The sequence below is a fragment of the Ctenopharyngodon idella genome, chromosome 19 (genome assembly GCF_019924925.1).
Source record: "Ctenopharyngodon idella isolate HZGC_01 chromosome 19, HZGC01, whole genome shotgun sequence".
In the NCBI taxonomy this organism is placed as follows: Eukaryota; Metazoa; Chordata; class Actinopteri; order Cypriniformes; family Xenocyprididae; genus Ctenopharyngodon; species Ctenopharyngodon idella.
The window spans coordinates 13553645-13566027 of NC_067238.1; positions in this window are offsets into that span (position 1 = coordinate 13553645).

Sequence of the window (12383 nt, forward strand, 5' to 3'; positions counted from 1 at the left end):
TAACGTTGTAGCTCACAGTAGGTCTGTCTTTAAAGGTTTATAAGTTATCATTTAAAATCAGTTTCCTTGTGGAGAAAATGAATGAAGCTTTTACTTCCGGAATCCGGCTGCTGCACTCTATATGTGATAAAACACTTGTGTTTTTCAAGACATCTGAGTTTATGCCTCTGACATTAACGTGTTGCATACAGTAAGTAAATCAGAAATTGTTTCAAGAAAATGTGCACTCTTAAAAATGTAGGTTCAAAAAGTAATTTTTCACAGCAATGACATAGAAGAACCATTTCAGCCTTTCAGTGAACTTTTCATTTAAATTATCCAAAGAACCTTTTTCCACTTTAAAGAACCTTTTTGAGCAATGAAAAAGGTTACATGAATGTCAAAGGTTCTTAATTGAACCATTAATACCAATAAAGAATCTTTATTTTTAAGAGTGTAAGAAAAACACCTTAGTAGTTTCACATGTGTCTCCTCCAGAGTTCCAGAAGAGATCAATGTCATAAAAATTCAGAAGCTAGAGATCTCGATATAAACTCAAATATTTATCAAAAAAGCTATATTCTAGCTGTGCCAGAGCTGTATGTCAAGCTGTATGTCAACTATTGAGTGATTTGTGTCTATTTGTATTTCTCCTGGGGATTTTTTCCTGAGCTCTGAGAGAACAACCCCTAAGCAATAAAACTGTCCTTTGAGTAATTTCAAACAAAATGAACTGCTGTGACGCATATAGAGAGTAAACTTCAGCTGAAGAACTCTTTAAATGTTGTATTGGATGGCATTCACACTAAATTAAACCTCTCTGCTGTTGCTCAAGTAAATTTGGATGCAGAAATCAATGCTAAATTTGGCTCATCGCAGCTCATCAAAGATATAATAGCCCCCTGTTTGTCAGTATGTAACTCTTAAAGGGATCGTTCATCCAGAAATGAAAATTGTCATCATTTACTCACCATAATGTCGTTTTAAACCTATGATTTTCTGTCTCCAGTGGAACACAAAAGGAGATGCATGCATGAATGTTTGAGCTGTTTTTGCTCACAATAGAAGTAGATGGTGAATGGATCCTTTCAAGCTCCAAAAATGCAAAGTTCTCAAATTCAATTCTAAATATACAAAAAGTAACGACTGATCATAACAAGACTTGCAAAAGCAAAACATGGGGTACTTTCAGAAATTTGATATTAACATTTAGTGTTTGAAATTCTAGATTATATATATATAAAACACTGAATATATATAAAAAATGTGAGTGTGTGTGTGTGTATATATACACACACAGAGTCAAACCAACATTTATTCAGACACCTTGAACATTTCATTCATTAATACAGTTTATTCACTATTGTTTAAAAAAATGGTAATAAAATATGACAAGATCTCAGAGTTAAACTGTGTCAAAAAAATACTCTTAATTATGTCAGATAACACTTAAGAAAAACATGGTCAGGTCAAAGTGTCTGAATAATTTTTGGTTCAAAATTTTTATCAATTTTACTGGTAATCCACTGTATGATTAATTTTTGCGTATAATATATCACAGTTTACTTTTTTTTTCTGTCCTCACTTACATAAATGAACTATAGTGTCCTGCACCCACTAGCAAAAATATATCAAAAATATAAAAAATGTCTGAATAATTTTTGGTTTGACTGTATATATATATATATAAAATCAATAATTTTTAGAACAATATTAAAAATATACTTATTTTAAACACGTTTTTTAAAAATATTAAATTGTAATTAATTGTTTATATATATATATGCAATTTTTAATGCATATCATGCAATTAATTACAATTTAATATTTAAAAAATATACAATAATTAGAAAAATTCGTTTGAAAAATGTGTATAGAAAAAAATAATTATATTTAACAATTCATATCATATTACATTTATATATTTTAAAATGTAATATAAATTTAAACTGTAAATAAATATGTATTAATTAAAAATATTATACATATAATATTTAAATATAATTCTATTATATTAAATATAACATAATAGAATGTTTAAATATAACACAGTGAAACATATTTTATTGTATGGACCATCATGGAATTTACCCCCAAACTCGTCAAAATGGAGTCAAACAACTTGAAAAATCCCTTAACCAGATGGAAACTCACACTAAACACCACATCCGTTTTTGTGTGTGTGTTTTTATTTCTATAAATTGCGATTCAGTAAAATCCTACTTCTTCCTCGTTCCAATTGAAATAGCAGTTTCACATCCTGTTAGTTGTGGCCAATTCAGCTCAATTCACATTCAAGCACTGAAAGGGAGGAAATTCCTCACACAAAGCTATCATATGACTTCAGAACATTAGTAATATACTGCATAAGTCATACAGACTTCTTTTGTGGTCATTTTTATGACAAGTCTTTAGTATTCAAACTCTGATTTCATGTGCACATTCATTCAGCGAACACAAGCACATTGCTTCAATAAATCATGCGCAGAATGACTGTGAGACCATCACTGACAAAAATGACATGACCTCTGATTCCTCTCTATCATACACACACATACACACACCAGTGGAACTGAACATTGTGTGTGTGTGTGTGTGTGTGTGTGCGCACTCAGGACCATTCTAAGCAGATCATGGTTGACAAGTAGACGTCCCACAGCTCTGTTATGACAAAATCCCTCCATCTCATTCCCATTCTCATCTGCGTCAAAGTCTGCCTGCACACCGCAGATAAAGACTGCAGGCTTGTAATCAAGCCGGTCCTTCCCTTCGGCTGTACACAGCGCTTTATGTTATTTACCAACAACTACGTGCTGCTCAGACTGCAAAAACACAATGTATGTGGACATGAGAAATGAGCTATATGCAGGACAAAGACAGCTGATATGTTAGATATTTGTTTTTGTATGTGCATAAGACAAATAGCTACTTGGCTCTATGGAAAAACACAAGGAAATGAAATAAAAAGCAAAAAAAGGAAGCAGAAGAGTGATATTTTATATAGACAAGGCCCTCAGGAAATGCCTCACTTTGCAGCATTAGGCACATTTCTGAATAATTTCAATTGATTTTTTTTCCCCCAACACATAATGTATCATTCAGACTTTGTGAAAGCCATTTTTTGAATATTGATTTTAAATTTAAAACAGAAATCTCATTACATTAGCATTCAGAACTGTGTAGGACCGCAGTGATTACAGCTTTAAGTCCTTTTGGCTCGGTTTCTGAATAATCTTTCAATTTGTGAAATTCCTCCTGTTTATCCATGCACGCCTGCTTGAGCTTTGTCAAAAATTATGGATGTGAATCTGTAAATGCACCAGTCTTTGGTTAGTTAAACATATTTATTGTAGAAACACGTCTCCAGAGCCGCTCCGGCATTGTATTGGCTGTTTACTTTGGCTTGTTGTGATGCTGAAAGTCTATATTTCAGCTTTTCTCAGGCTGTGTGCACTCCAGAGCTTTATTGTCTTCAAATACCTGTCGGTATAAGCTTCATTTGACTTGTTCTCAATGCTCAAGTGGCTTTTGTATATATCTGCTCTACCATACAGACCTGATGGATGGAGTCCTGCAGAGATGGTTGCCCTTTGACAGGTTCGTCCATCTCTTTATTGTTAGAATTCACTCATAAAAATGGTTTCCAATTAGATCAAAGAAGAGGTTTATAAGCTGATGCAATGAAAGAGAATAAAATGTTCCACAAAGAACATTTTATTCTCTTGATCTTTCAAAAACAAACTACACTCTTAGAAGAAAAGGTTCTGTATAGAAAGGTAAAGGCTTCTGTCAGGCGCTTCATATATAAGGTTCCCATCACAGGATCATTTTATGGATTTAGTTTTAATTCATTTCATTTTAAGTTTAATAAAATTTTATGAATTAAACAGACAAATTAATCAAAGTAAAAATACGTTATCACTAGAAAAAAAATAACCTATTAAACATGAAAATATTTTGCAATAATTTCAGATATTTCTCTTTATATAGAACCTTTCTGGCATATAGGGTACTTTAAAGGGGTAGTTCACCCAAAAATGAAATGAGATTTTGAAGCCAAAAAATATTCTGGCTCTTCCAAGCTACAAGTTCCCAATAATGGGAGTGAATAGTAACTGAGATTTTTGTAGCCCAAAAAAGCACATCCATCCATCATAAAAGTAATCCATATGTTAGAAAAGGGATAATAAAGGCCTTCTGAAGCACAGCGATGCGTTTTTGTAAGAAAAATATCCATATTTATAACATTATAAACTAGAATCCCTGGCTTCCATACGCGTGTCGATTCCGGTGTCTTTCGTGAATGCACGGATGGATGTTACCGAAGCTTGTGATTATAGTCTACAAAGTTATAAATATGGATATTTTTCTTATAAAAATGCATTGCTTTGCTTCAGAAGGTCTTTATTAGCCCCCTGGAGCCGTATGGATTACTTTTATGATGGATGGATGTGCTTTTTTGGGCTTCAAAATCTCAGTTACTATTCACTCCGATTATTGGGAGCTTGTAGCTTGGAAGAGCCAGAATATTTTTTTAATATAACTCTGACTGTGTTTGACTGAAAGAAGAAAGTCATATACACCTAGGATGGCTTGAGGGTAAGTAAATTTTGGGATATTTTTCATTTTTGGGTGAACCTTTAAAATCGAATCAAGAACCCTATAGGGTGTACTATATAGAACCCCACTAGACTTTTTTTCCCCCTAAGGGGCCATTAACACACAAAAACGCGAGACACAGGCAGTGGAATAGGAGAAAATGAAAGGTCTTGAGATGCGTTTTTTAAAAGTTGAACTTTTTTTAACTTGAGTGCCGTTTCTAGTGCGCTGATTCATGAGCGAGATGCAAAGATCAAACACACCTGTCTAGTGTGTTTACATAGAAAAACAAACAAAAAGCACAGTGGAAAAGAAAAACAGGTGCAGGTCAGTGAAATGTGAACCTAAGGTAAGGTCACGCAAGGTCTAGAGATGCGGGTTTTGTAAATATCACCTTTCATGCAGTGAGTAATATAGCTGTTTGTGAATGTAAAATGTCTACAAAGATTTAAAGATCAAAGTGCACAACAAAAAGTTATTGTCTCCTAAAAGAAAGAATCGATTGCCGAATCAAGTCGTCAGCAATTCCAGTCTTAGTTTTTGTTACATACGTTCTTAACAATGTAACAAATTTGCATCTACAATGCCCTCCTCTAATATTGGCACCCTTGGTAAATATGAGCAAAAGTGGCTGTGAAAATAAATCTGCATTGTTTTTCTTTTTGATCTTTCAATTTTTCACAAAATTCACAAAATTCTAACCTTTCATTTAAGTAAAACAATTGAAAATGGGGGGAAAATCTCATTATGAATGTTTTTCTCTAGTTCACGTTGGCCACTATTATTGGCACCCAATTATTGCAACGTCCTTTTCCCAAGATAACAGCTCTGAGTATTCACCTATAATGCCTGATGAGTTTGGAGAACACCTGACAAGAGATCAGAGACCATTCCTCCATACAGAATCTCTACAGATCCTTCAGATTCCCAGCTCACATCTAGAATCCATGATGCCATGTATCTGAACAAGATGTCCAGGACCTCCAGCAAAACAAATAGGCCCACAGCATTAAAGATCCAGCAGCCTATTTAACCATTGTGGGCATGGGGTACTTTCTATCCTCGTGTGCACCAAACCCATCTGGTGGGTTTGCTGCCAAAAAGCTCTTTTTTTTTTAGTTTCATCTGACCATAGAAGCCGGTCCCTTTTGAAGTTCCAGTCTTGTCTGACAACTGAACATGCTAGAGGTTGTTTTAGGATGAGCGAGGAGGATTTTTCTTGAAACACTCCCAAACAACTTTTGGTGATGTAGCTGCTGTTTGATCATTTTTTAGGCTTTCTGACCCCAAGACTTAATTAATTTCTGCAATTCTACATCTGTGATCCTTGGAGAGTCTTTGTCCAATCAAACTCTCCTCCTCGTGCATTAGGATGATATAGACACACATCTTCGTCCAGGCAGATTTTTATATTTTACTCATAAGAATTTCTAGGGGTGCCAATAATTGTGGCCAACATGTATTGGAGAAAAACATTTATTTCATAATGTGAGTTTCCCCCCACTTTTACTTCGATGAAAAGTTAGACTTTTGTAAATTTTTTGAATGAAAGATCAAAAGGATAAACAATGCAGATCTATTTCCAGTCTTCCAGTCTCTACCTGCTGTTCGTGTTTTCTGCACTGAGAAAGCAAATCGATAAGGAAATTGATAAGGAAAAAACTGACACCATAATTTCTGCTCATATCACTGAATATCAAGTGCTGAGGAAGCTGAAATTCAGATATGGTAACAGGCATTTTGTTTCCAACACGTGCTGTAAGAGGTAGACCAATCACAACAGACTGGGCCGTCTGACAAATCAGAGCAGAGAAGGCTCGTGGTAAGGAGGGGTTTAGAGAAACTGAATCTTCAAATGAACCTTTTTCAGACTCTCTGAGAAATGAGATGATGTGCAATGTATAATGAGAAATGTTTTTTGACCTTTAAGCATGTAAATCTATTGTAGGAGACCTCCAAAGCAAAATTAGAACCTTTAAAACAGCATAACACTCTAAAAGCTGAACTTATTTTAACTTGAGTGCTACATTTTTAGAACGCCGCGTCATGTACTAGATGCTGAAAAAAATATGAGACTTGAGCAAGCGGTCAGACACGTCAGTCTAGTGAAAAACAATGGATAAGTAGCGCAGGGGAATGGAAAAATGTGCTCTGTGTGAACTGGGCCTTAGATTGTATATACTGGTGTATATAAAGAAACCATAACCAAATATGCTGATCTGAAGAACCGTTTTAAATCTATATAAAATGCTTTTTCAGATTTTGGAGACTTACTGAAGATCTAAATGTTTTAAGTATCAACTTTTGTCGCAGATTTTTCTGCAAAGAAAAAAAACAGACATAAAAAGGCACTTGTTGACATAGAGCTACAGTATAAAATTGATGTGGATCGCAGCTTTTGACTGAGTTTAATGAGAATCACCTCATATTGAGATCTCTGTTTGAGACATTGTGGAGATCTCCCATGAAACCCTAAAAAAGACCCATATGAGATTATTAGAGTATTTTTCTGAAGAAAAAAAAAATCTGGAAGCAGGATTCAATTGATCTCTATTTTATTTCATTGCTGTAACTGTAATTTTAACGTAACTTTCTCAAGATCCACATCAGATGAAATATTTCCTGCCAATTCAATTACATAATGCATAACAACGTATGAATATATAAAAGGAAAGAGAACAGTCCAATTGGAAGTGAAAACTTCACACATTCAATTCCAGCAATTTTTTCTCACATATCTGTCTTTTAATCCTTTTTTCCAAATGTTGTTTGTGTCGCCGAGGCGGAGGATTTTCTATATATGGAGGGGTGTTGAGAGGATGTGAGCCGATCACAGTGAGCCAGTCATTGTGTGCGTGTCTGGGTACATTGTGGCCTGAGAAGAAGGCCACACAAATCAACACACACACAAGAATGCAGCAAGCAGATGCATCATGAAAAGATGTGAATGGGCAGAATACACTGAAATGTGTGAGAAGCACATATATGCAACACCTTTTTTCTATTTTCACACCGCAAGCAAATCCTTTGAAATCTAGAGCTAAACTGGGATATTATTATTATTATAGATGCAAGATTTCTGCATGCCTGTCTTGCTATTTTTTCCTTGCTTTCATCACACACATAACTTAAAACTCACATTTTAAACAAATCCGCAGTGAAGCATAAAAGATCTAATGAAAAGAACCACAAACCAGCAGCAAAACAAAGTGCTTGATATCACAGTAATCAAGAGGTGAATAAGCAGAATTGAGATAAATGGAGCGAGAGAGCACTAAAAAGGAATGTAATGAAAGGAATCTTAATAGTTTGCCCTAAAATTGAGCATTTACTTGTCATCCAAACCCATATGAGTTTCTTTGGTGGACTAAAGGTTTCAAGCCAAAAAAGAAAACAAAAAGCAATAAAAGCATATTAAAAGTAGTCCATAGTGCACTATATTCCTCTTTATTCAATGTATTTGAGTGAGTATAGACTGAAATTTAGCGAATTGAACTCAAGAAATAAAGGCTTGTTCACACCAAGAAAGCTAACTATAAAGATAACTATAACGATGATATTTGCGTCCACGCCAACAAACTATAACGGTCTGTTTATTCTAAGCTTGCGCGCTGCAGTTTCAAAGTGTGTACAACATGTAATTGAGTGTGGGCGGGGCCTTGATAGCGCGACTCCACTTCATGCTTAGCAAAATCCGGTCCCGGGTTCACTACTGTGCAGACTCTCGGTGCGTTCCAAATGGGATATATTGCCCTCCGAAGGGCACTTTGTGGTGAAAATAATTATGGCCGCCATATTGAAGGGTTGTTCCAAACCGAAGTGCTCAAAACTGGCCACTTCAAAGGGCCCTTCAGAATGAAGGATTTCGAAGGGTACAACTGATGGACACTTCGGGCCCCCATGATCCTTTGCACAGGGAAGTTGTTTGACGTCACAGAATGGGTACAGGAGCCTCGGAGTTCGATTTTACCTATAAATGTATGTATAGTATTTTTCTATACTACTGTAATATTTATACGAGTTAGATTTGGCACATAATTATGGTCAAAACGACATTGTACTTTAAAGCTCCCTTTATCAGTCCATTTAAATGTTTAAAATACATAGACACAATATACAATATGGTGATAAACCGAAAATAAATAATTAAATAAACTAACGTTAAACAAAGGGCGCAGCTTGCACAATCTACTCCTCCTTGATTGTCTCGTTAAGATGACGCAGAAGTGCATTCCAAAAAAAGAGTTTTTTTGACCCCTACACACTTCAGCCCTTCAAAGCTCTCACTCCGGAGGGTAAACCCTTTTAAGGGATTAGGGCATAGGGATGAGCACTTCCGAATGGAATGCAGGGTCAGGTCCCAAATCAGCACAAGATGTCAGCTCCATATTGGGACAACACTGGCGGCTTCACTTTTCTACAATTGAAGAGAATGGAGGTGCGTCGTCCATATTTTTTTCATCCACAGTCTATGGTGTGAACGGGCCTGTAGTCAATATAGTGAAATATAAACAACACCTAGTCTTTTTCACTGCAACTTCAAAGGAAACAAGACATTGTTGAAACTAGCGTGGATACCTGAGGTAATTTTACGTTAACGTTACACTGTTTTTATCGTTTAACTGCTGGGAAAAAAATCATTCCGAAAGTGATCTCGACCATATCATTCCTCATCGTTATTGTTATAGTTGTTGTGTGGACTCTGCTATTCTTTTATATTTAGAACGATTTTTAGAACTATATCTTTATCATTATTGTTATAGTTGTCGTCCTTGGTGTGAACCAGCCTTAAATCAGTGCAATTTGTGAATGAATCAATCAGAACATTAGGGATTTTGAGAACTAAATCAATGAATGAACAGTTTTGACTCAAATGAATGATTCATTCATAAATCATTCATCTCTTTCATGAAGATTTTCAGTGAATGAAAATTTTAGAAATATAGCACATGACTCATATGAACCACTTCTATGATGCTTTTGCATCCTTTTCGAAGCTTAAAAGCTTCAGATTTGTTGTAATTGCATATAAAAGAAAGAACATCATAAGGTTTGAAACATGAGGATGAGCAAACCATGACAATTGTCATTTTTGGGTAACCTATGCCTTTAAGAAAACCTGAGAAATGAGACATTTGAGACAAATGAACTGAGACATTTTAGCGAGTGTGTACGCAGAACCTACAAAAGCCCTGCTGTGGGGTGGTAGCCTGTTCAGCCCTTTAATGTGTTTAATCATAGCGTATTATCAGCAGCCCCTCGGAGCTCCATTAGCAGAGCAACACTTAGCTGGACCAGTTTAATGGAGTCTTAAGATATACTGTAATAATGAAGGGCAGAAGGCAACCGGATCGAGACCTGAGGAGAATAGAAAAATAAGGCAACAGTAAGGAAGGGGGATGGACACTTCAGTGTATTAATCAGTCTGTCAGAGCCTGAGAGTTATGCCGGTAAAGGTGTCGACAGGCAACTGATACATGATCACATTAAAGCAGCCACCAAGCTTAATCAATCTGAGCCCGCTGGGCCGAGCTAAGGGACAATCTCTCAAAAAGCTTGGATGGAGGGCAAAGTATGCGAGTGTGAAGGAGGTTTCTGGCCATTTTTTTAAAGGGTTGTCAGATTTGGACATTTTGCCATCCTATTGGACCTCCGGTTAGGACAGTGTGTTGGAGACAATGACATTGAATGCTTGAAAACGTATCATTAGTGCCAAACTGTCATGGTCGTTAGAAGCGTTTGGCCTGGTGAGCGGCAATTCAAGCTATTTTTTGGCCCAGATGAGATACACGTCGTCAAGCGCAATTGAACACCCAGTACCAAGTGGGGGAATACAGACAGATTCTAATAGGATTTAATTGCTCTTTTTCCTGTGTGCCGTCTGACCGTGACTCAGCTATATTAAGGATGCATCTGTGAGAGAGGGGGTGAGTGCTGTTAGGTAACATCATAATCAGGAATTGGTTTGTGGGGTGGTTAAAAAAGTGCATATGAAGGTCATGGATTGAAGTTGCATTTATAGTCTACTCCCACTGACAATATGCCACTCTTAGTTCACAGGACTCTTAATAGACCAGCAGTTACATTTGACCTTAAGGCACTCTCAGTAAATGGACACTCCTAGAAGCACTGCTAATGGTGTACCCGAGGATTTTAATAGTGGTAATTTCCAGAAGAAGATGATTATTTGTATTGAGACGTGGAATTCACATATGTAGCTCTACCATAATTATCTATCTATTTATAAGAAATTTTAATTTGATGTTGTTCAATGGCCCATTTTAACACAGCTTTGTCAGGTTTCTTTGAAAACCTTTGGATGTTTCTTTGAAAGCCTACACTCTTAAAAATAAAGGTTCAAAACAGTTTTTTGCAGCAATGCTACAGAATAATGTTTTTTTTTTTTTTGGTTCCCCAAATAACCTTTCAGTGAACAGTTCTTAAAAGAACCATTTTTTTTATTAGTGTGAAGAACATTTTACACATCTAAAGAACTTTTTTCCGTTATGAAGAGCATTTTGTGGAATGGAAAGGATCCATGGATGTTAATGGCTCTTAAAGATTAGTTTACTTTGAAATGAAAATTAGCCCAAGCTTTACTCACCCTCAAGCCATTCTAGGTGTATATGACTTTCTTCTTTCTGATGAACATAATCGCAGAAATATTAATAAATATCCTGAGACATCCGAGCTTTATAATGGTAGTAATAGGGATCAATGAGTATGTGAATATGTAGCTTCCACACAAGCTGCCCTCCGTAATCAGAGTACGAAGAAAGTGTAAAACTCTTGCAGTTCACAAAGCTTACGCTACGTCCTACGCCTTCCCTATTTCAAAGTGAACTAATCCTTTAATGGAACCATCGAGACCAATAAGAACCTTTATTTTTAGTGTATGCGGTTGCACTACAGTTTGAGCATGCAGAATTACCTTTGACTCCACAATGAATATGGATGTCGAAAGGATACACTGTCATGTTCTAGGGCTCCTGCAATAAATCACAATCATGTGCGTACATTTCATCTAACAGTTGGTGGGAACAATAAACAAAATTTCTCAAGAGCAATTGTTTAAGGGGACACAAATAATACAGCCGAAATTGTACTTGTAAGGATATGTGTACACAGAGGAAAGCCTAACTCCACACGGTCATTTTATAATTATTAAATTATCTTGCGTCCTCCACATAGTTTTTTAGGTTTCGTCTGGGACAGAGGACGTCTCTTCTTAGATATTCAATTGCAGCAAGCCCACTGATCTGCCGCTTAACGTCATATTGAGCAAAACCCAACTCAAGGGTACATCTACAGTATTAGCCTAATATCAGCTTATCACCACACTGTATACCCTAACTCTCAAAATACTTAATTGGTTTGAGTAGGACAAACTTGAATTAAACAAATTAGTTCAGTCAAATCAAGTATTTAGCACTTTCATTTTTCTTTCAAGTTCACAGAACTGATATATTTTAAGGCCCGGTTTACACTATTGCGTTTTTGTTTTAAAACGGTGTTTTAAAATGAAAACAATCCTTGTCTACACTGGCGTTTCCACAGCGTTTCAGAAACTATCTCCGTCTATACTACACGGCTGAAAACGGATGTCACATGACTGTTTATGCACACTGGGCATGTGCGTACAAGTGTAAACAGCTGCCTCTTGCGCATGTAGGCAGCTGCAGTATTTAAAAAATGCAGAGTTTTAACTGCACAATGGCTGCTAAAAATGACAACAAAGCCAGCAAAGATTGCAGGTCAGTCTCCATGTTATTGTTTACGTGGTCGTCAAGGATACGCAGAGCAAA